Source organism: Notamacropus eugenii, chromosome 1, assembly GCF_028372415.1.
Source record: "Notamacropus eugenii isolate mMacEug1 chromosome 1, mMacEug1.pri_v2, whole genome shotgun sequence".
In the NCBI taxonomy this organism is placed as follows: domain Eukaryota; kingdom Metazoa; phylum Chordata; class Mammalia; order Diprotodontia; family Macropodidae; genus Notamacropus; species Notamacropus eugenii.
In genome coordinates this window covers 652,210,921-652,235,268 of record NC_092872.1, presented here as the reverse complement: position 1 = coordinate 652,235,268, position 24,348 = coordinate 652,210,921, and the positions used below count along the sequence as shown (strand labels likewise).

General features: G+C 37.2%; 1 protein-coding gene and 1 long non-coding RNA gene across 2 annotated transcripts in view; one reads left to right on the top strand and one right to left on the bottom strand.

Annotated features, from left to right (window-relative positions):
• Positions 1-24,348, top strand: part of ACYP2 (acylphosphatase 2) — a 227,088-nt gene that overhangs the window by 198,505 nt on the left and 4,235 nt on the right. The window lies entirely within an intron of this gene.
• LOC140521017 (uncharacterized) lies at positions 10,318-23,778 on the bottom strand. Its single transcript, XR_011972755.1, has 2 exons — positions 23,208-23,778; positions 10,318-10,671 (listed from the first exon to the last, which is right to left on the bottom strand). It is a non-coding gene; the product is annotated as an uncharacterized lncRNA (long non-coding RNA).

Below are 24,348 nucleotides of genomic sequence, written 5' to 3'. Positions count from 1 at the left end.
ATTTACCCTCAGCTAGTTCAAGGCATGAGGTGTACTATATCCCAGGGTAATTAAAGAACTGGCATTGTGATTCATCATCAACTATCAATGATCTTTGAAAGACTAGAGAACAGGAAAAGTTGTAAGGAACTGGATAAGGGTTAATGTTAAAGGTTTATGAGTATTTAGAAAGAGAAATGTGATCACTGAGAGCCATTAGTGTCTTCATCTAGGCCAGGTCGTGACATTTCCTGTTTTGGTACAGTTAGTAGGCTGGGGAATGCTATAGTTTTAGTACATCAATTTCAGCAAAGAATTTGACATATTCTTTAATGCTGTCCTTGTTGAAGGATGGAAATAAGCACCATGTGCTAGGCACTATACTAAGTATATTACAGACATTATACTCATTTGATCCTCCCAACAACCTTGAGAGGTAGGCACTATTGTTATTCCCATTGTTACAGCTGAGGAAACTGAGACAGATAGAGGTTTAGTGACTTGCCCAGGATCATACAACTAGTAATTATCTGAGGCCAGACATGTGTGTGTCAGTATGTATACTTACCTTTGGTAAAGCCAAGATTCTAAGTCAGATCTTCCGATTCTAAAGCCCCCATTCCACTGTACCATGCTGCTCTTTGGTCTCAAGACTAAACAGTTTGGAATTCACCTAATTGTACTGTATATAAATATAAACATACATATTTTCATATAAAACCTCTCTGGGCCTCACTTTCCTCATCTATAAAAAAACGAGGTGTGACTAGTTGGTCTCCACTGTGTCTCTAAACTCTACTGATTCTATGATCAGTAGTCATCGATGGATCAATGTCCACTTGGATGAAGTTTTTAGTTTAGCGTGCTAGAGATTTGTCCTTGGTCCTGTGCCATTCAACTTTTTTGTTTTTGTTTTTGTTTTTCCATCTTAAATAATTATTTTAAAAAAGAATTTTGAGTCCCAGATTCTCTCCCTCTCACCCTTCTTCTATCCTTTGGAAGGCAAGCTATATTATATCAATTATACATGTGAATTCATGCAAAACATATTTCCATATTAGTCATGGCAGTTCATCCTTTTTGATCAATGACTTGGATGACAAAATTAGGTAACATTTGTTCAGATAATACAAAGCTAGGCAATATTTTTAACATTAGATGACAGATAACAGAAGCAGCATCCAAAATGAACTTAGCAAGTTAGATGGACAGTATGATGTGGCAAGCAAGTCAGTATAATCTAGGCTGTGTTAAAAGAGGTATTCCCAACAGTAAGAGATGGAAAAAGAAATCCCATTTAAAGCTAGGGTAGACACTATAAAATATTTGGGAGTTCATCTGCCAAAACTAATGCAGAGACTATATGAACACAACTACAAGACACTTTTCGCACACATAAAGTCAGATCTAAGTAAGTGAAAAAACATCAGTTGCTTGTGGGTACGCTGAACCAATATAATAAAAATGACAATTTTACCTCAATTAATTTACTTATTTAGTGCAAAACCAATTAAACTATCAGATAATTATTTTCTAGAGCTGGAAAAAATAGTATCAGTATTCGTCTGGAAGAATAAAAGGTCCAGAATATCAAAGGGACTAATGAAAAGAAATGCTAGGGAAGGTGGCCTAATGCTACCGGATCTCAAATTGTATTATAAAGCAGCAGTTATCAAAACCACTTGGTACTGGCTAAGAAACAGAAGGGTAGACAAGTGGAATATGCTAGGTACTCAAGACACAGTAGACAATGAATATAGCAATCTACTGTTTGATAAGCCCAGTTTCTGGGATAAGAACTCACTGTTTGACAAAAATTGCTGGGAAAACTGGATAAAAGTGTGGTGGAAACTAGGCATAGACCAATGCCTGACACCATACACAAGAATAAAGTCCAAATGGGTACACAATCTAGGTATAAAGATTGATACTATGGACAAATTGGTGGAGCAAGGAATAGTATATTTATCAGATTTATAGAGACAGGAAAAATTTTTGACTAAGGGAGAGATAGAAAGCATTATGAAGTGCAAGATGGATAATTTTGATTACATTAAACTGAAAAGGTTTTGCACAGCCAAACCCAATGCAACCAAAATTTGGAGGGATATAGAAAACTGGGAAAGAATTTTTACAGCTAATGTCAGTGATAGAGGCCTCATTTCTAGACTATATAGAAAACTGAGTCAAATGTACAAAAATACAAGTTATTCTCCAATTGATAAATGGTCAAAGGATATGAACAGACAATTTTCAGAGGAAGAAATTAAAGATCTATAGTCATATGAAAAAATGCTCTAAATCACTTTTGATTAGAGAGATGCAAATCAAAACAACTCTGAGGTCCCACATCACACCTATCAGATTGGCTAACATGACACAACAGGAAGATGATAAATGTTGGAGAGGATGTGGAGAGTTGGAACACTAATACGTTGTTGGTGGAGCTGTGAGCTGCTCCAACCATTCTGGACAGCAATTTGGAACTATGCCCAAAGGACTACAAAAATATGTATATCCTTTGACCCAGCAATATTTGCTTCTAGGATTGTATCCCCAAGAGATCATAAAAATGGGAAAAAGTCCCAAATGCAATGAGGTATTTTAGGAGGTATTGTATTTTACGAGGTATTGTATTTTACCTTACTAAACAAGGAAATGATAGATAACCACTTACTGAGGGTACTGTAGAAGTGATTTCTGTTCAGAGACAGATTGCTAAAGATCTTCTGATCTTTCTTCTAACGCTAAGATTCTCTGAATTCAACTCATTGGGGTCATTCAGTTTAAAAATAACACAAAGGCTGATTATTTTTTTCTTATTTAATGTATACGGATTATAGTAGTGAAGATAACAGTGAATTATAATCAGTATGGAAGGTTCCTTGTTTATTTTAAACTTTTTGAAGTCAAAAACAAATCTCAGCTTCTATAGATTAAATATGTGATCATCTCATATTTTTGGTTGCAGTCATTTCTTTTTAAAATTATTTTTATTTTTTAAAAAATATTTCCCAATTACATGTAAACATTTTTAATAATCATTTTTTAAACTGTTGAGTTCCAAATTCTCTCCTTCCTTCTGGCCCACCCCCCCCTTCATGAGAAGAAAGTTCTTTGATTTTGAAACATGTCCATATTAACCAAGTTGCAAAAGAAATTGCAGACAAAGCAAAATAATAAAATAAAGTAAAGAAGTATGCTTTGATCTTCATTCAGAGTTCATCAGTTCTCTCTCTAGAGGTGGATTTTTGGAACTGTCTTGGATCCTTTGAAACTTGAACAAAGTAGCTAAGTCTTTTATAGTTGGTCATCTTTACAATATTCCTGTTGCTGCATACAATGTTCTCCTGATTCTGCTCTCTTTGCCTTGCATAAGATCATATAAGTCTTACCAGGTTTTTCTGAAACCATCCTGCTCATAATTTCTTATAGAACAGCAGTATTCCATCACAATCATATGCTACAACTTGTCCAGTCATTCTTCAATTGAGGAGCATCCTCTCAATTTCTAATTCCTTGCCACCACAAAAAGAGCTGCTGAAAATATTTTTGTACATTTAGGTCCTTTTCCTTTTCTTTGATTTCTTTGGGATACAGACCTAGTAATAGTATTTGTAGGCCAAAGAGTATACACGGTTTAATTTTACCTGAGTTAATTTTCCTCATTCTTCCTCTCCCTTTCCCCCTTCTCCCAGGACATCCCTCTCTCACCTATTGTTTTTTTTTTTACATCATCCCAACATAATTGACTCATTCCAATACCTTCTTTCTATGTCGAATCCTTCGAATTGCCTTAATAAGGATAAATGTCTTAGAAGATATATGTATTATTTTACCATGTAGAAGGGTAAACAGCTTAATCTTATTAAGTTATTGTAATTTCTCTTTCATATTTACCTTTTTATACTTCCCTTGAGTCTTGTATTTGAAAGTCAGATTTTTTTATTCAACTCTGGTCTTTTTTATCAGGAATGCTTGAAAGTCCTCCATTGTTAAATATCCATTTTTCCCCTTGAAGGATTATGCTTAGTTTTTCTGGGTAGGGTATTTTTTTATTGTAATCCCAGCTCTTTGCCTTTTCTAATATCATATTCCAAGCCCTAAGATCCTTTAATGTGGTAGCTGCTAAATTTTATTTGATCCTGACTTTGGATCCATAGTATTTGAATGGTTTCTTTCTTCCTGCTTGAAGTATTTTTTCTTTGACTGGAATTTGGCTATAATGTTCCTGGAAGTTGTCATTTTGGGATCTCTTTCAGGAGGTGCTGAGTAGAATCTTTCAATTTGTCTTTTACCTTCTGGTTCTAGGATATTGGGGCAGTTTTCGTTGATAATTTCTTGAAATATGATATTTAGGCTCCTTTGATAATGGCTTTCCGGTAGTCCAGTAATTCTTAAATTATCTGTCCTTGATCTATTTTCCAGGTGAGTTGTTTTTCTGATGAGAAATTTCACATTTTATTCTATATTTTTGTAATCTTTTGACTTTGTTTTATTGTTTCTTGATGTCTCATGGAGTCATTAGCTTCTACTTGCCCAGTTCTCCTTTTTAAGGAATCATTTTCTTCAGTGAGCTATTATATTTCTTTTTCCATTTAGCCAATTCTGTTTTTAAGATGTTTTTTTCTTCAGTATTTTTGTGCCTCCTTTACCAAGCTATTGATTTTTTTCATATTTTCCCCTTTGCTTTCATTTCTTTGCCTAATTTTTCCTCTACCATGCTTATTTGATTTTGAAAATTATTTTTTAGCTCTTTTAGGAATTCTTCATGGTCTTCTGTCCAACTGACATTTTTCTTCAAGGCTATGCTCATAGATTTTACTTCATTGTCTCCTTCTGAATTTGTGCCTTGATCTTCCCTGTCACAATAGTAGTTTTTCATGGTCACATTTTTTTTTGTTCTTTGCTCATTTTTCTACTCTATTTGTTGAATTGGAACTGTTTGTAATGTTAGATTTTGTTCCCAGAGTAGGGGGTGTAGGTGCTCTGTCTCAAGTTTCAAGATTTTTGTACTACTATTTTCAGAGCTAGTTCTAGAAGTTGGAAGTGTTTAGTGTTTCCAAGGTGATATAATCTGTGATCACTGCTCTCTTGGTCTTCATTCTGGTCCTTATCCAGGAAGGGCTCCCGATCTCTTGGGATTATGATATGTACTGCTTTTCCAGGTCCCTTTTCCTTTGAGACCAGAAACAATATTGTTCTTCAGGGAGCCTTATCCCTTAGAGTCAGAAGTGGTACTGCCCCTCAGGCCTTCCACTCCCTTTGATTGAAAGTGCTCCTTTCCACCCTTGAACTGTGACCCAAAAGTGGGTATAAACAATGGAGTTGCCAAATAGCATCTGGTCGTGCATTCAGTGCTAGCACAGGGATACCCTCTAATCTCATTCTGAATACTTTCTAGGTCCTTTTCCACTCTGGCTTGGAAGCTCCCAAAGCTGCTGCTGCTACTATTTCCACCATGTAGTCCAACCACTACTGTTTCATCCATGTGGACTTCAGGCCAACCTCCTCTTTCATGTCACAGATCTTTTTTATCCAAACTCAAACGTTGTCTTGGGCCAGAAGAATGTCTTACTCTACGCTTATGTTGGTTCTGTCACTCTAGAATTTGATTTGAGGCATTATTTTAAAGTTGTTTAGAAGGGAATGTTGGGAGAATTTATCTGAGTGTTTCTCTATTCCACCATCTTGACTTTACCTCCAGAAGACCTGAAACTATTTTCTCAGTCTTTAAGTAGCTGTTTGCTTTCCTGAATTGTGGACTGTATTTTATTCACTGCCCTGTCACGGTGCATGATAGACTTCTTTCACTTTAACAAAATTGTTACACTTTTTCTTAAATATTCTAATAACTCTTCTCTTGATTTAAATGACTAAATAGTTCCTCTGAGGCACTTTTCTAAGAATATTCTCTCTTTACTAGTTGTATCCCCACTAAGTATATCTCCTTGTTCATACTTCCTCCATATTGACCTCCTGTCAGTCAACTCCCGATTCAAGACATTAATATCCCATTTCCATCAGTGTGCTTAAAATAGTTTTTTTTTAATCTATAGCAAAAAAAAGTGATGCATTTATGATACATGTAACTATGGAGAGAAGTTCTTCATCATAGCAATAGAGTCAGGAAGTGACTCTGCCCTTACAGAAATAGAATCAAGGCCTGAAAGACTGTTCATATTAGTTTAACAGGTAGGTCCCTCATCCATGACTCATCTGCATACAATTTCTCTGATGTCTGATGGGTAGACTATCTCCCCTCACTTACTGAACCCATTGTACTACAAGCTAATTTCTTTTCATAGAAACAAATCCTTAAAATTATAATAAAGCTAGTAGGAAAAATAAGTTTATTTTATAAAAATTAATTCTCTCAGGACACATCTATTCCATTAACAGAGGCAAACTTGTACTTTCCATCTTTTGTAGATACTGAAAACACATGAACTACTGAAAACACATTTAAATATCACTGAATAATAAAGCAAAGTATAATTTTCTTTCCTTTTATTCCCAGTTGATGTTAAAAACAAAACACACTTTGAAAGTAGCCAGATCCTATTCTGGAGAGGGCATCTCTAACAGGGTGATTTGCCTCCAGAGACAGGAAATTTCTTGGCCACACTGATGAGGCTAACAACTTGTGCAATTACAGTAGTGTGTTACCAAGCCAGATGGTTTGAACAGTTTTATATGCCAGGCCTAGCATAAAATAAAGTCTTCTCAAGGGATTAGAAACATGTAAAAATAAAGGCTTCCTCCACCTTGAATAGTTTTTAAAACAAAATAAAACAAGTAGCCCTATACTTTGTGCATAGTAACTACTTGATAAATGTTTGATCAATGAATGAATAGCATTTTCCCCTTGTACCTTTTCAATTTTTTAAGATTCCACTCAATTCCACCCTGAACCTTAACTATATGATTTGCCTCTTGATTGCATCTGGCCATTTCTGTTGCTCTCTTAACCCTTACCGGTTATTTCTGGCATGCCCATGCCTTCTAGAGGGAAAGAGTTAGGATAAGAGGATAGCCCCCTTTTTATAATAGCTCCTTTCCTCTCTTTGGGTTCGAAAGCAAGATGAAAGTGAACAAAGTTCTCAACCATATAGCTGTTTCCTTGAATAATTGTGTCTGGACCATCCAACATGCTGTAAGCCTACGTCAGGAATTCCTAATTCAGAAGCAAAAGCTAACTCCTAGATTCAGCTTGGTTATAGTATAATGGAAGGGACCATATCCAGAAATAACTGAGGAAGGAAAGAAGAAACCTTGCAAGGGAAACTATTACATAATGATTTCACCCTGGAGTACTAGTACAGGATAGCTTATTTGCAACATATATATTTTTATTTTGCTCTCTTATTTAACTGCCTCCATTCTGTCTGCTCTGCTATAATTGTGAGGAGTGAGAACACCTATCTCAGCCAGATATTTTCAGACAGTCTCTTAGCCAGCAGAGTCTGGGCCTGGAGTTTGTCAGAGACTCTTTTGCCACTATAATCTGACAAGCTCAGGTCATGTTTACCACTCCAGGCCTGATACCCACAGATAAAGACTAGTGGACTCTGCAAAGATCTCTACTCTCCCCAAGACATATAGTCAGGATTAAGTCTATGAGATTGGAATCTCACGAGAGAAAAACCACAAAAACATACACAAGTTTACACAAGAGGGGAATTAAGAAATAGCAACCTGAACTCACCTAAGCATTGATCTTGTCAAACCTGCTGTCTTTGAGTTGCACCTCTGATGATGATGTGTTTTGCCCAGGCTCTCCAGGAAGAATATGACTAGTCTTATATCACCAAGAAAGCAATGCTGAAGCTTTTTTTTCCCTTGATGCTATTTCCAGTCATTGCTATGAGGCCATATTTAAAGTAGTTATTCCCAGACTGCTGGCTTTGCTCTCCTTCTGTATTTTTATTATTGCTTTCTACATTGACAGACCTCATTACTGTCATGGGGACATAGCTACCTCTGTTTCTAGATGACCTTTTTTCCCCAAATTACAGATACTGTCACCAGGGGATTTTTGTATCTCTGTTAGTGGTAGAAAATGTAGAATAAGAACATGCCTTAAAATATTTTAAATTTGAACAGTATTTCATCTCTGAGAGGCAATATATTTCTTCTCTCTTCTCTCTCCTTTTCTTGTTATCCTTTCTTTCCTTCCTTTTTACCTCTCTCCTCTCCTCCTATTTTACCATTTTCCACTAGATAAAAACCACAAACTGATGATGTCATTATATTTGTATAGCATATTTTCCACTAATATTTCTGCTAATAAAACAATAACAGCAGCAAATATTTATGGAGTGTTTCATATATGCCAGCCCCCGTGCTAGATGCTTGAGATACAAAAATAGAAAATGAAACAGCCCTTGCTTTTCCAGAGACTATGTCCTACCAAGGATGAAAAGTGTGAGATATAAATTTAAAACATATATGCAAAATAAACACGAAATAATTTGGGGGCATGTGGTAGAGAGCCCTAACAACCAGGGAAATCAGAATAGATGTATTATGTGAGGTGACACTAGTTGGATCTTGAAAGGATCAAGAGATTTTAAACAACAGATGTGAAGAAAAGAACATTACAGGAATGGAGATAACTTGTGCAAAATTATGGAAGTGGGAGATAGAATGTCAAACATGGGGAACAATAAGTAGACAATTTTGGCTGGAATGTAGAATGTATGAAGGGGACTGATGTGAAATTAATCTGGAAATGTAGGTTGGAGTCAGACTGTGAAGGGCTTTAAATGCCAAAAAAGGAATTTGTATTTTAATATTTGATCTGAACTTTGAAGGAAACTAGAGATTCTGAATGGAAGAAGGGAGAGAGGAGTGCATTATAAGGATGAGGGACAGCCTAAGGAAACAGAAAGAAGGAATAGCAAAGATGCCAGTTTGCCTGGACCCAGAAGTGCCTGTGTGAAGCAGGGGAATATATAATAAGGATGGAAGCCAGGTTGTGAATGGCCTTAAATATCAGACAGAGACATTTGTATTTGGCCTTGGAGGTAAGAGAGAGTCACTAGAGTTTACTGAGTAAGGAAGTGACTCGATCACTCCTTCTTCAGAAGCAGAAGCTGAATCCTAGAATTAACATGGTTTATAGTGTAGTGGAAGGGTCCCTATCCAAAAATAACTGAAAAACAAAAGAAACAGCCCTTCAGGTAAAACTGTTATATAGGATTTTGCCCAAGACCCTGTGCATTAAGAAAATTAGTTTGGCAACAGTATTCGCTGTATTTTTTTTCTGGGTTCCCCTCCTGATTCCAAATTTCTTTCTCATCTACACTGGCCTTGCTTTCCACACATACTACAGTGCCTTCCCTCCTTACCTCTACCTCATAGAATCCCTGGTTTCCTTCCAAATTTAGCCCAAACACCCCCTTCAGCTTAAGGCCTTTCTTGATCCCTCCAGCGACTACCTCCCTTCTAACCACCCCTCCCAATTGCTTCATATTTATTTTGTCTGTATCTCCAGGTATGCTTCACAAAATTGCAGAATTTAAGAATTGGAAGGAACCTCAACAGTCATCTAATAAAATTCTTGTACCAAAAGAATGCCCATTATAACAAATCCAAGAAGGGGTCATCCAGCTGCTTAAAGGCCTCCAAGGAGGGGAGGCACCCTGTTCCATTTTTAGACATTTCTGATTGTTAGGAAATTATTTCCTGACGTCAAACCTGAATTTGCCTCTGTAAATTCTACTTTGTTCTTGTTTGTGCCCTCTGGGGCAAAAGAGAGCAAGTATATATTTCCTCCTCCACAATGCAGTCCTTCAGTTACTTGAAGACAGTCAAAATCCCCACCACTGCACCTGGAGTTTTCTCTTCTCCTGGATCAGCATTCTCATTTCCTTTAACTGAACCTCATATGATATGGACTCAAGGTCTTCCTTTGGACCTTCTTTGTCTTATCAATGCCTTTCTTAAAACCTGGAGCTAAGAACTAAATATGGTACTCCCAACATTTGAAGTCTGACTAGGACTGAGTGTGGTGCTGCTCTCACCTCCTCCTGCCTGAGGACTGTGCCTCTCAATGCTGCCTACTAGAGAACATTGGCTTTTTGGCTGCCACATCATACAGTGAACTCATCTTAAGCTTTTAAGCCACTAAGCTTCTTCAGAACAAACACTAAATAACCAATGTTCCCTCATTCTTATACTTGTGAAGTTGATTGTTTCTAGTTATATAAATACATATTGTTGCCCCAATAAAATGTAAGCTAGTTAAGGGCAGGGACTTTTCATTTTGTCTTTGTATAGCACAGTTCCTAGCATATTGTAGGCATTTAATGAATGCTTATTAGTGAACTGATATAAAATCTTTATGCGAATGTTTAATGCAAATGATAACTTCAAGGTAATAGCTTTGTCATACAATTTTCTATGATGATTACATCTTTGTAGCATAATAACTGGCTGAGATTTCTATAGAATAGAAAACACCTCTGCATTTTTTTTCATTAATTTTTGACTTGATGGAAAAAAATCAGACTTGAAAATTCTCCTCAGCTCAGGTTCATTCTGCACATATATTAAAATTGCAAAAATCTATGACGTGACTGTGAAGGTAATATTATTCTTCAGGCCAATCCTCAAGTTCCAATCTTCAAGCAAGGTGTAAAACAGGGAGTGTTGAAGGTGTTGGCGGGCAGTTTCATGGATGGAAGTCTGCAAAAAAAAAATGCAAACAAAAGAATTTCTGACTCATGCCAAGATTCTTCTAATGCTCCTCTTGCAGATGATATTTGTTAATTACGTAGAGTGCTATAATGCTGTAAAACCTTTTCAGTGAAATATGTGCAATGCATAACAGATTGAACTAGCCACCCCAACTAGACAAGCAAAGTAGATTTTAAAAATTATTACTGCCAAGATGAAAAGTGCAGCTGGACAGGAAGCCGATCAATTAGTGTAAGAATATGTATATTTTAAATAGGAACATAGACAATGAGATGGGCCCATAAATTGAAAAGAAGAAGGGGTCAGGTCAAATCCCATTTGGGAAACTATGCAGTTCTTTTATCACTGTTGTTATTTAGTCGTGTATGACTCTTTGTGACCCCATTACATTATCCTATCCTTGGGGATTTTTTGGCCAAGATACTAGTTTGTCATTTTCTTCTTCAGTGAATTAAGACGAACAGAGGTTAAGTGACTTGCCCAAGGTCACACAACTAGTAAATGTCTGAGACCAGATTTCAACTCAGTTCTTCCTGAGTCTAGACCCAGTGCTCTGTCCACTGAGCCACCCAGCTACCTCTTGTGTAGTTCTTTAAATGATCCCATACTTGCCTTACTACACCTCTGTAATGTAAATATTATCAAGTGATGCTGTGTGGCTATGAGTCATGGAATGTGATTATGAAAGAACCCAAAATGTAAATAACCCAAACAGCAATGGAAAAATGATGTTGGGCATATTACCAATAGTAAGTCACATGAGAGAAGAGTAGTTAGCTACTTAGATATAGATCTATATGTAGATATATTTATATCTATACATAGGATTTTTGGAACTTATATTTGCCATATATAAATGTCTCTGTACCTACATATCTATAAGAATACGTGTATGTGCATATATATGTCTTTTGATATATATGTATATAAATGTACAGGTATCTATAAAAAACTTTTGGGACAATGTGCCTATATACGCATACACACACATATTTCTCGTATACAAGTTATTGTTGATAATATGTGCACCATTCATTTTTCCATTGCCATTTGGGTTATTTGCATTTTTGGTTTCGAGATGATATTCCATGATTCACAGCCATACAGCATCACTATAAGAATATTTGTATTACAGAGATGCAATAATACAAATATTATTGTTGTTGGGTTATTTCAATCGTGTCTGCCTGTTCATGACCCCATCTGGGATTTTCTTGGCAACAGTACTAGAGTGACTTGTCATTTCTTTCTCTAGCTCATTTTAAGGTGAGGAAACTGAGGCAGACAGAGTTAAGTGACTTGCCCAGCGTCACACAGCTTGTAAGTGTCTGAGGCCAGATTTGAACTCAGGGAGAGTCTTTCTGACTTCAAACCCAGCACCTCTATCCACTGTGTCATCCAGTTGCCCAAAAGCTTAGAAGAGTACCTGGCATATGTTTGTTGTTGGTGTTCAGTCATTTCAGTCATGTCTGAGGCTTTGTGACCCCATTTGTGGTTTTCTTGGCAAACATACTGAAATGACTTTCCATTTCCTTCAGCCCATTTTACAGATGAGGAAACAGGGCAAACAGGGTTAAGTGACTTGCCCAGGGTCACGCAGCCAGTAAGTGTCTGAAGTCAGATTTCAACTCAGATTTTCCTAACTCCAGGCCCAATGCTCAATCTCCTTAGCTGCCCCCTCATGCAAATATGGGATTGTTTAAAGCCCTGCTCAATTTTCCAAATGGGATCTGACCTGATATATGTGTCTGTGTATCCATATCTGCAAATCCATATCTGTATATCTATCTATCTAACATTGTGAACTGCATTCTTTTCTTGCAAAGTGGGAGTTGGTTTTAATATACTTGATGCACAAAAGGGGAAGAGGGGAGACGAGGCGTATGTACATTATCCTAGGTTTCCCATGTAGATGTTAAGAGCTAGAAATTTAGAAAAGTTTTCAAAGTACTTTTGGCCACTATGGGTCATGAAAGTCTCTGACACAAAGGTTATAAATGACATATCTATATCTACATGTCAGATAGATAGATTGATGGATAGATATACAGGGTATACCAAAATTTTTAGTGCAGTTTTAAGCTATTAAAGACTTTTGGGACAGCCTATATAGCTACATACATACATACATATTTTCTCACATCTGATATATTATACCTATATGTTTATATGTGTGTATGTACACATGTATTATACACATGTATATATTTAGGACTAAAAAGGGGTGGACTAGTAACATACCAAGAATAAGAGGTAACAAATGGGCAGGCTAATTGGAACATTAGTATCCTTGAGATATTCAAAGAATGAGAAAAATCTCTTTGGTGTACTGGGTGGGTCCTTTAAGGAGGATTTATGTAAAGACATAGAAAAGAACCAGACACGAAGAGAAGGTGTGGAAAGATTGTGGCTGCAACTTTGGTGGGAGTACCCATTCCAATAAAATCATATTCACCAAAGTAAAAAGCTAGATGGACAAGACAAGGCAGAGTAAAAAACTGTTGCTATAAGAGATCATAAGGAGGATGAAAACCAGGCTTTATAGGAGTAAGAGAGACAAAAAAGTAGAAGCTTGACCTCTTAGCCAGAAGTGACTTCTTATTCCACTGTACATCTATGACATTTTTGACCACTATGGGTCATGAAAGTCACAAAGGTTACACATGACATATCTATATCTACAGCCTATATATCTACATACATACATATTTTATCACCCACATGGCACTTAATCAAGTTCTCTATCTTTTATCATTGTAAACTTGCCATAGACTCAAACCGAGGTAAGGAGACAAGAGAAACCAGAATGGGACTGAAGGAAAATAGTCATAATGAGTTCAAGAACAAGTGAATGCAAATAGGTTGTAGTCAGAGGGGCTAATTTCAGAGTATCCCCTCTTGAATAATATTAACAATAATAATTGACATTTATAGAGTGCTTTAAAGGTTGCAAAACAGCTCTGGGTGATGAATGAATTCAAGGCATGGCTCTGACCTCACTGCAACACTTCATCATGGACAGCACAACCATTGGAGTGCCATCTTTTTTGTTTTGGAATTCCTTTGTAGCCAACAAATATATTGCCAAATTTGATTCAATCAGGATATATTCCTGCTATACAGGAAACCAGGATTTGTAGAAAGTTTTTCTTGACAGTTCAGGGAAAGCCCAGAATTTTAGAAGTTTGGTCAAAGAACCTAGAAAATACACTTAGAAACTATATTAAGTATTACAAATTAAACTACTAAACTTAAAAAAATGAACTCATTTTGGCTGAAACCCAGATTTTTAATTATCACTTCCCTCTACCAATATTGGAAAAGCTTCATTTTTCAATTAAATGTGTTAAATGGAAAATCTGAATTGCCAACGTCTTGGGTTATGTTATGAAAGCAAAAGCACTTGAGGTGAAGAAAAAGACTCACAAATCTAATTATTTCTAGAATAATTACATAGCAATAAATTGTCTGCTATTAATATTTCCATTGATAAAATATCAAAACCCTTGAGACAGAACCATTTGAGTGTTATACCATGGTAACTCTCCAAATTTATTTATAGTAGACATGGGAATTTGGTAAGAAAAAAATTAAAGGAATAAATCAACCTGGAGAAAATTGGCTAGCAACAGAAAGTCTGAGAGAAGTATATGAGGTGGGAAGATGTGTGTCCTAAATAGCCCATCAGTATATAATTATAACTTTGCCATATGATCATTTAAATGTTTTACCAATTCAGACTGGCTTCCTTCAATTTAGGCCAAATTATTGAAAGTGTATCTTTACATGGAGCAAAAACTTTAGGTGAGTTACTAAGCTCTGTATGATTTTTCCATATTAAGAGCTGAAAGAATAATGTCTAGCATAGTGAAAAGTGAGCTAGCTTTGGATTCAGGAAGACCCAAGTTCAAGTCCTGACTTTATACACACTATCTATGAGACTCTGGGCAAATCCTCCACTTTCTCTCCTATAACTCTCTTTTTAACAGTTCTTCCTTATAATCCATCTTCCAACTTTATCATTCCACTAAAACTGCTCTCTCCAAAGTTACTAATTATCTTAGTGGCTATATCCAGTGACCTTTTCTGTATTCTCATTCTTTTTGAATGAGCCTTTCTTCTGTAGCCTTTGATACTAATGATCACTCTCTCCTCCTTTAATATACTCTTCGCTTTAGGTTTTTGGGACACCACAGTCTCCTGGTTTCCTTTTGACCTATCTGACTACTGTTTCTTTTTTTCCTCTTTTGGATCCTCCTCTAGAACATGTTTTCTAACTGTAAGTGTCCGTCAGGACTCTATCCTGGACCCTCTTCTTTTCTCCCTCTACACTTGGTGATCTTATCAGCTTCCATGGATTTAATTAAAAATTTCTTTGTTTTTAGTTCTCAAATCTACCTATCTTGCTCACATAGGAGGAAATCTTGCATCTAACTGCTTTTCAGATATCTTGAACTATATGTCCAGTAGACATCTTCAACTTAATATGTCCAAAACAGGATTCATTGTCTTTTCCCCCTAAACCCTCCCCTCCTCTTACCTTCCCTATTAATTATAGAAGGTACCACCATCCTCTGAGTCCCTCAGGCTCAAAACCTGGGAGTCATCCTTGATTCCTCACAGTCTCAGAACCTCCATATCTGAGCAGTTGCCAAGGCCTGTCAATTTCACCTTTGCAATATCTATTAAATAGACCTCCTCTCCTCTGACACTGCCACGACTCTAGAACAGGCTCTCATCACCCCTTCTCTGGACTATTTTAAAGCCTGATATGGGTCTGCTTGCTTCAAGTCTCTTCCTTCTTCAATCCATCCTCCATTCGGCCAGTAAAGTGATTTTCCTAAGGCAAAGGTCCAGTCCTGTTACTTCCCTCCCCCTTTCCTCCCATTCAGTTAACTCCAGTGGCTCCCAGGATAAAATGTTAAAATGCTCTCTTTGACATTCAAAGCCCTTCATAACCTAGCCCCCTTCTACCTTTCCAGTCTTCTTACATCTTATTCCTTGCCATGTACTCTTCAATCCAATGACATTCACCTTCTGTTGTTCTACAAAAAAGACATTCCATCTCTTGACTCTGGGCATTTTCTCTGGCTGTCCTCCAAGTCTGGAACACTCTTCCTTCTCCATCCTATCTACTGACCTTATTGGCTTCCTCTAAATCTCAACTAAAATCCCTTCTTTTACTGGAAGGCTTTTTCTCAGTGCCCCCCAGGCAACCAACATTATTATTTATAGACCAGTTATTGCTGTATTACTGATTGAAGAAATCCTTACACCTGGAGATTCCCTGCACAGTGTAATCACATGCCTGAAACCTCCTTTCCTGAAAAACAAGATTTGAAAGTGTCCATTTCCCTGACACTTGTGTTCATTTAAAATTTAATAAATGAGAATGTTATGAAACAGCCCTTAGCAGGTCTTTAAACACTCTATATGTTGTCCTATCTACATAGAACTTGTGTTTCATCCATAATATGCTTATGAGAAAAAGATGCTTCTTGAAGTTTCACTAGTTAGCAATGATTTAAACTGATAAATCATTTAAATATTTTCCAGTTTCATAGGCCTTTGAGAACAGTCTTCACCACCTTCTTATTTGTCAGAAAATAAATTGAAGCCTATCTACTAGTTGCTTCTCTGCTGCTTATTATCAGGGCCAAGTATCCTTCATCCTTAAAAAAAAAAAAAAAAAGTAGATCCCACCATGCCTAAAGTACCACCATCTCTTCCAGTTATCCAGGTTTATAACCTCAGTGTCATCCTTAACTTCCCGACATGCATATCCATTCTATTGCTGGTTCTTGTCACTATATCTCTCATGATATCCCCTTCTCTCCACTCACATTGCCACCACCCTTGTTCATGCCCCATTAACTCTTGCCTGGTCTCCTACAATGGCTTCCTACGTGAGCTTCCTTCCTCAATTCTCTCCATACTACAGTACATCCTCCATTCAGTCCCCAATGTAATTTTTCTCAGAGAATCTGACCATGTCATACCCGCTTCCCATTTAACAAACTTCAGTGACTTTCTATGACCTCCAGTATCAAATATAAACTCAGCATTTAAAGCTCTTTACAACCTGACCCAGAAGTGGGAGAGCCTGCAGCCTCGAGGTCACATGTGGACCTCTAGGTCCTTGGGTGAGGCCTTTTGACTGAGTCCAAAAGAACAAATCCTTTTATGGAGGAGATTTATTCTGTGAAATAGGGCCTCACTTCAGGACCTAAAGGGCCACATGTGGCCTCAAGACCACAGGTTCCCCACCCCTGATGTCCTGACTCCTTTTTACTTTTAGAGTCTCGAGCACATTATTCCTTCCTCTACACTCCAGCCCAGCCATATGAAGCAACACTTGCTATTCTGTACATACTACACTCAATCATGTCTTCATGCCTTTGTACTGGCTGCCTCTTGAGCCTTCCTTCCTCATTTTTGCCTCTTGGAATTCTTTGTTTTATTCAAGATTCAGTTCAAGCACCACTTTCTACATGGAGCCTTTCCTTGTTGTTATTTAGTCGCTTTCAGTCATATCTGACTCTGTGACCCCATTTGGGGTTTTCTTGGCAAAGATGCAAGAGTGATTTGCCATCTCCTTCTCTGGCTATAGATGAGGAAATAAGTGACTTTCCCAGGGTCACACAGCTTGTAAGTGTCTGAGGAGAGATTTGAACTCAGGAAGATGAGTCTTCTGACTCCAGCTAATTCTTCCTAATGCTACTACCCTTCCTTACAAAAACTTTACCATTGACTCATTTAATAAATATTATCCATATGCTTATATATGTTATCATGCCTGTTAGCATGTAAGCTCCTTAAGGGAAGGATTTTTTTGTCTTGGTATCTCTGATCTTATTCTAGTTCTTAGCACATAGTACACATCTAATAATTGTTTTAGTTAATAACCTTAGGTGTAAAGTCTTTGAACACCTAGGACAAGAAATGCCCTTATCTATTGTGATGGTTGGTGGTTGTCCTTCATTCTTGAAGAGGACCAAAATGACATCACCATGATAAAGTGAAGTTTCATTGTGTACAACTGTGGCTGATCAGATCAATATGAGCTCAGAATGCTGTACCACAAATAAAAAAGGAATTTTTCATTAGGAATAACCTTTATTGTGTTCCTAAGAGAAGTATCACATGGAAATGCAACTGCCAAAGATAAAACCACAGATAGTCCATGTGAACATTTGGGGTGATAACTGCAGCTTGGATGCACATGAGTGATGTGTTTGCCAGAAAGAGAATGCATTTTTTGGAGTGCAAGAAACTGAAATCCAAAGAATCAGCTTGGGGAAATAGAGATAGAGGCAGTGGAAGAGCTTGTCCTAGATCCATAAGACAGTACAAACAACCTCACTACCAATTAAGTCACCATACATCAAGACAGGAATGCTACCACCAAAGTACCATCAGAAAATCAGACTCTGTCACTTCTACTCTGGCTATCCTCTGTCACCCCATCCCACTAAAACCACCTGAACTTTGCCTCTAGGACCATGGGATCTGATAGGTGAGCTTTTGTGTACTCTTACTTGTAACTGTCTGTGTCACTTCCTGGCCATTCAAACTATGCTGCCTCCATTCTAGCCATTCTCCTTAACCACAGACCACTAGAAGCATCTGGATTTTGCCTCCCAAGATCTTGGGCTCTGATTGGTGAATTTTCATACTATGTTGCCCAGAACCAGAACATTTGTAGATCATGCTGCCACTGGCACATGTCTCCTTCACCCCTTTTTACTCTTCATTATGTGTTGATCTCATCAGTTATAATGTAGATTCCTTGAGATCAGGGACTCCTTGCTTATATTTGTAGCCCTAACTCTTAGCATATAGTAAGCACTTAATTCATGCTTTATTATTCATAAATGTCCATAAATATGCTATATGTACTCAAAAGGAAAATTACAATTTGGTTTAAAGAAGTTGATACTCAAAGGACTTTTACTGGAAAAATGTTGTTTGTCCTTTGTTCTCAGAGAGGACCAATGACTTCAAGAGGGTGATGACTTGCAAGTGACTTGGATTTAAGTGAGGCAGAGCTGTGCAAAAGTCATCAGTCTCACTCTCTCTTCCAGGGTCATCTGAGTCCAGGAGTAAAATATAGATCAGGAAGCCTGGAAATAACCCCAGAGGCAGTAGGAGAGCTTGGTCTTTTTAAGCTAAGGTCTTTCCCAGGTCTCTGTTTGTCTGAGGCAACACCCATTCAGTGATTTTAGGCTAGGTAATAAATGGGGCAAAAAATGTCCTAGATTACCTGCTCCCAACAAACAAACAAACAAGCAAATTGAGAGGGGAAGACCCTCAGGGTTCTTGCCAGAATAGAAGCAGTTGCTATTTACACTCACTCTGAACCATCAAAATCCAAACAATGATCAAGTGAGGCTTGGGCTGGGACCTATTTTTGATCGGTTAGGGAAAGCTAAAGATTTGGGTTTAAGGCATGGTCAAGTAGCTCCAGTGATGATTTTAAGGCCCATGTTTGTTTTCAAAATTTTAAATGAAAGGAAAAGTTAAAAAAAAAAACCTTTGGTAGTCAAAGTAAAGGGACAAAACTTAATAATCAAATAAGCACACTCAAATGTGAGATATCCTGATTGAAGAAAAAAATGACAAAGTGATGGGAACCAAAAACCTAGTGCAATAAGTTGTTTACCTGATATGAAAGAAGAAACTGCTCCCTTTAAGGACCATAGAAACATCCAAGACTATAGAAACTTAGCTAATTTCCCCATCAGCAAAAAAGAATAACTATTGCTTTGGATTGTGGGGAAAGCAGTTTCTAAACCCTGAAATGAAGCATTATCAATAAAAATGATAATGATAACAATCTGTGCATTTCCTCTCCCACCCTCAGTGCCTACCTGTAAGTAGTGGGCACATAATAAATGTTTCTTGGCATGAAAAAATAAAAGAGGAATTTTTCATTAGGAATAACCTTTATTGTGTTCCTAAGAGAAGCATCACATGGAAATGCAACTGCCAGAGATAAAACCACAGGCATATGAACATAAGAACACTGAGACAGCAAAAGTTCTACATAACATATATTGCATATTTGTATCTTTTAACCAATGGCAGAGTATCTCTGCTTCCCAGGCATGGATATGCAATAAGATAGTACAAATGTTGGGGTTCAAGAGAATGAGTCTGTTTCTCTTTTAGAGACCTTACAAATATGACATAAGGACTGGAACATTTCAAACAGAGCAAAAATTCATAAAGTTTTTGACATTTCTAACATGGGCACAAACAATTTCTACACACAAGGGCTTTTTGGTCTTTTTTATGTGAAAGTTGGAATTATGTGAATCAGAGATGAAAGAACAGCTTTGTTTGGGTTTTTGCATGAAGTTATTAGTGCTCTTAACTTCTGAAATTAAGTAGAGTTTATAAGAAGATTTCATTCAGCTATTTTCTGTGCATGGTAATAATTTTTATTAACCTTCCTGTAAGGCACTAGTTTTACATTGTTTTTTTGACATCCTAGCCTGAAGGTCCTAAAGACCTGCAGCCACTTCTCTATGTAATTTCCTGTCTTACACTGTCATGAGATGGAATATTCCTGATAGAAGACAATGGAATATGAATCATGTTTCAGAAATTAAAATTGACAGAGTTCTGACAGGTCTATAACCAAGAACAGTTGCTGTTTCCAGCACTCTTTAGCATACACCCTTCTTTGCAAGAGTAGAAAAACAAGCATTAGGAAGTTAGTGCTATTAATGATTCATGGCAGTGCTATTTCCTGTAACTAAAGATGACAGCCATAATCATTTTTAACATCATCTGAAGCATGCTTGTAATATGTAGAGTGCATAGGAAAAACAGAAGGTGGCAAAGGAAGACTGCTACTGAATGTCATGATTCTGGGAAGTGTGTAGTTTCCTGCCTATCTAAAACTTTTGAACTCACATTAATCATGGACTGATATGGAGATAGTATTCTTACCCGTCTCACTTCTAATGCAATAATGTGAGAGGCTTGTTCAACTGATGTAAACAAATAGCATGTTTTATGTGTGTTTTTGCAAAGGTAATATCATTAAAGTCATCATTTTCAAACACAGCCTTACTTCAGAAATTCATCAAGCTATTTTAGCCCGTGTCTAAGCAGGTAAAGAGAGGAACAAGAGTTAATTAGAGAAATGTGAATAATTCTAATAATAATATTCCATTTCCTGATTAAGGGAATTCATTAATTCATTTTACAACGTTAAGTACTCACTGTGTACAGATGGCTATGCTAGGCAGATACAAAATTGAGGCAAACAAAACCCTACACTCAAGGAGCTTACAATCTAGTACAGGTATGACTCAAATACAAATTATGAAATGCACTGGAGAAATTTAAAGCAAATTGCTCTAGGAGATTGAAGGGGGAAAGTTTTTACCAACTGAATGCTTACTGGAAGATGTGTTAGACTTTAAAAGACAGATAGAAATTAGACAAATAACAAGGAGAAAGGAGGCTATTCCAGTTATAACGATGAGTATAAATGTTGGGAAATGCAGGGAGTGTGGCAATGTCACTGTATCAACAGTTATCCCACCAAGCAAGAATGAATAGAGAGTACAATCAACCACACACAGTTAAACCGTCCTAAACAAGAGCAGAAGAAAACTTGAATTACTGAGAGTAACCAGTAGCTCAGTTAGGAATCCAAGAGCTGTGAACCAGATGCATAGCTAACAATTCAGCATCAATTGAGACTCATCTCTGAGACTCCTTTAACATAGCTGTTGGTGCTTTAGATTTGATACCTTTGTCCAGTGACCAATAAGTGTGCATACCATTGGAAGAGAAGCATTCTATCCATCTTGACATTACTGATATAAATAAAATTCAAAGATGGAGATTGTGGTTAAGTATAAGAACCACTCAAAGATATTTCTTTGAGAAGAAAAGAAAGAAGTTGACTGAATAGATTTAATCCAAGAGTGTGCTGGGAAATGTTTAACAACCAGCTCCCTGAGCACACTTTTCAATTTAATCTACATAATTAACATTTTCTCCTTTACTTTCCTAAATCTTGACTATCAACAAAGCAAAAAAATCAAGCCCTGATTTTGTAGTGTTTTCCAATTTCTGGGTTTTAAATGCTCACGCTGAAAATCTGGTTTGAATTGACTCCAGCACACCATAGTTTTATCATGCCAAAAGACAACAAGAAACATTATTTCCTAGGATTTACAAATCCATCAACAAAACAAACAGATCAGAAGAGACATCCACATAAGCACCTTGCTCAGCAATTACCTGATTTATTTACCAGAGACCCTGTGTTAGAATAGAAACTTGGGGGAAGAATGATAATGAAGGATTAGAAGCAGAACCTAGTAGAGCAAAGAGAAGCAGTGAAGGGTAAAAACAGATTAGTAGAAGTGAGGGGAAGAGATACATTAAGCACAATGAGGGCATTTAAAGTTGAAAATGGAAAAGAAAACAAAGAAGAAAAATACAAAACATATGCAAAGATTTTTATACCAACCAAGTTTCACACTTGAGAACAGAACCACTAAAATTTGACTCTAACATCACAGCACAGGTAGCAGAAATGGCACTAAAGAAAACAAAGAAAGGAAAAACAGATAGATTGGACCAGCTATATATAGAGAAGATGCCTCCTAGAGGTGAGACAGTTGTGGGCACATTAATAGGCCAAGTAACAAAGTATCTGAAGGGAGTGTAAGATACCAAAGGTATAGAAAAATCTTGGACCTTATTAATACCAAAAAATGATGACCAAGAGAATATCAACAACTATTGACATATGACAACTGTGACATCTCTACAAAATCCTTATAAGTCTCTTCTCTATATACCTTAAGGTTTTCCTCAATGAGATTATTAGTAGGGAACAAGCAGACTTTCATAAGTGATAGCCTACAATGGAGAACATCTTTACTAACATACAATCAACCCAGAACACTGTAGAATCTCCTGGAAGAGATTTGTGAACCCACAAAAGACTTTGACCACCTACAAAGAGAGAACAAATCAGGGGGAAAAAAAAACCAGGGAAGGGGGTTCTGTTGCCTGGATTCGTCAGAATGTCAATTCACTTGAATGTCCATCAGTATGGACAAATGTATCTAGGACAGACAATATAAATAGAAAAGTTGGCCCACAATTATATAGGAAGAAGAAAATGGAGTGGATCAAATGAATCAATGAACGAAGGAAACATTTATAAAGCACTTACTATGCCAAGCAGTGGGGATACAAATAGAAAAGTAAACCAATTCCTGCTCTCGTCTTTGAGATATTCTAATTCTTAAGATATTCATATTCTGATGAATATGGGAAATACATATGGGAGGTTTCAGCTGCAAATCAGATAAAAAGCTCCCTTGGTCCTTTGGATACAGAGGCACAGCAGATGGTAATGTCTCTTTTTTATGTCATTTTCACTGATAAAATCATAGCCGTTTCTGATAGTGAATCATTTTGCCAAGAATTTTGGTGACAAGAACTTTCTTTTCTGGATCTTCAACTGATGTAATTGTAGGACCTACCCAATCAGTTGCCAGGCTGCATCTTCACAGGGGTAGCTTCCCAATATGATAGCTGTAGGCATTGTTATTTTCAAGATTTGGTTCATGGTCCTCAGCTGTCTTAATTAGGATCTCAGGGAAGATGGTGATTATGGCAGTGTTGGTGGTGGTGGTGGTAATGGTTTGCCTTGCCCTCCCTACCATGATGGCTACTGGGCCTGGGCTGGAAATATTTCTGATGGGTTAGAGAACACTGCTATTCTTAAAAGTGTTGGGTTCAGAGTCCTGGGATATCTCCAGGATTGCCTTCAGAAAATTACGAAGTTCTTTTTGTTGTGTTGTTTAGTCATGACTAACCCTTTGTGACCTCATTTGAGATGTTCTTGGCAAAGATATTGAAGTGGTTTGCCATTTCCTTCTATGGTTAATTTTGTAGGTGAGGAAATTGTAGAAGAGTTAAGTGACTTGCCCAGGGTCACTACTAATAAGTGTCTGAGGCTGAATTTGAATTAGTCTTCCTGGCTTCAAGCCTGGTACTCTATCTACTGCACCACCTAGCTGTCCCACAAAGTTCTTTAAATGAGTCAAGTATTCTCCAGGAGACAAAGGATTGTGTTTTTATATAATACCCTACCAATATTGTATGGCTGTAAGCTATACAATAAATTCCAAGACAATTGAAGATTCTTAGCATACTATGAACAGTGGGGAGGCATGTAATGGGTGTGAATGAAGGTTGCAACTATTAAATAAATTAGATCAGGAATAAAAGGTGTCATCACTGAAATATGTGATTGGAAAAGCTGTGCTGAGGACAAAGGATGACAAGTGGCCAATTCAGCTGCTGCTATGCAGTTACACTTGTGCTGGCAGGAGAAAGTAAAGATGTTGGGTGGGTGGAGCCTCCTATAGCAGACTTGTAGGGAAAAATGGTCAAGTGTCCTTTGGATTGTGCTTAACTGGATAGGATATGACTTTTATCACTAGAAGAAATATCCAGATAAAAAAGGTCACATGGCCATTTGTGCTGATTTTGTAGCAAAATTTATCTGTGTTTTGTTTTGGCCTAGTGGTTCTCAAAGTGAGTTCCAAGGACCCTGAGAGGTCTTTGAGACCCTTTTGGGAGATCCAGGAGGTAAATCTCTTCATATTAATATTAAGA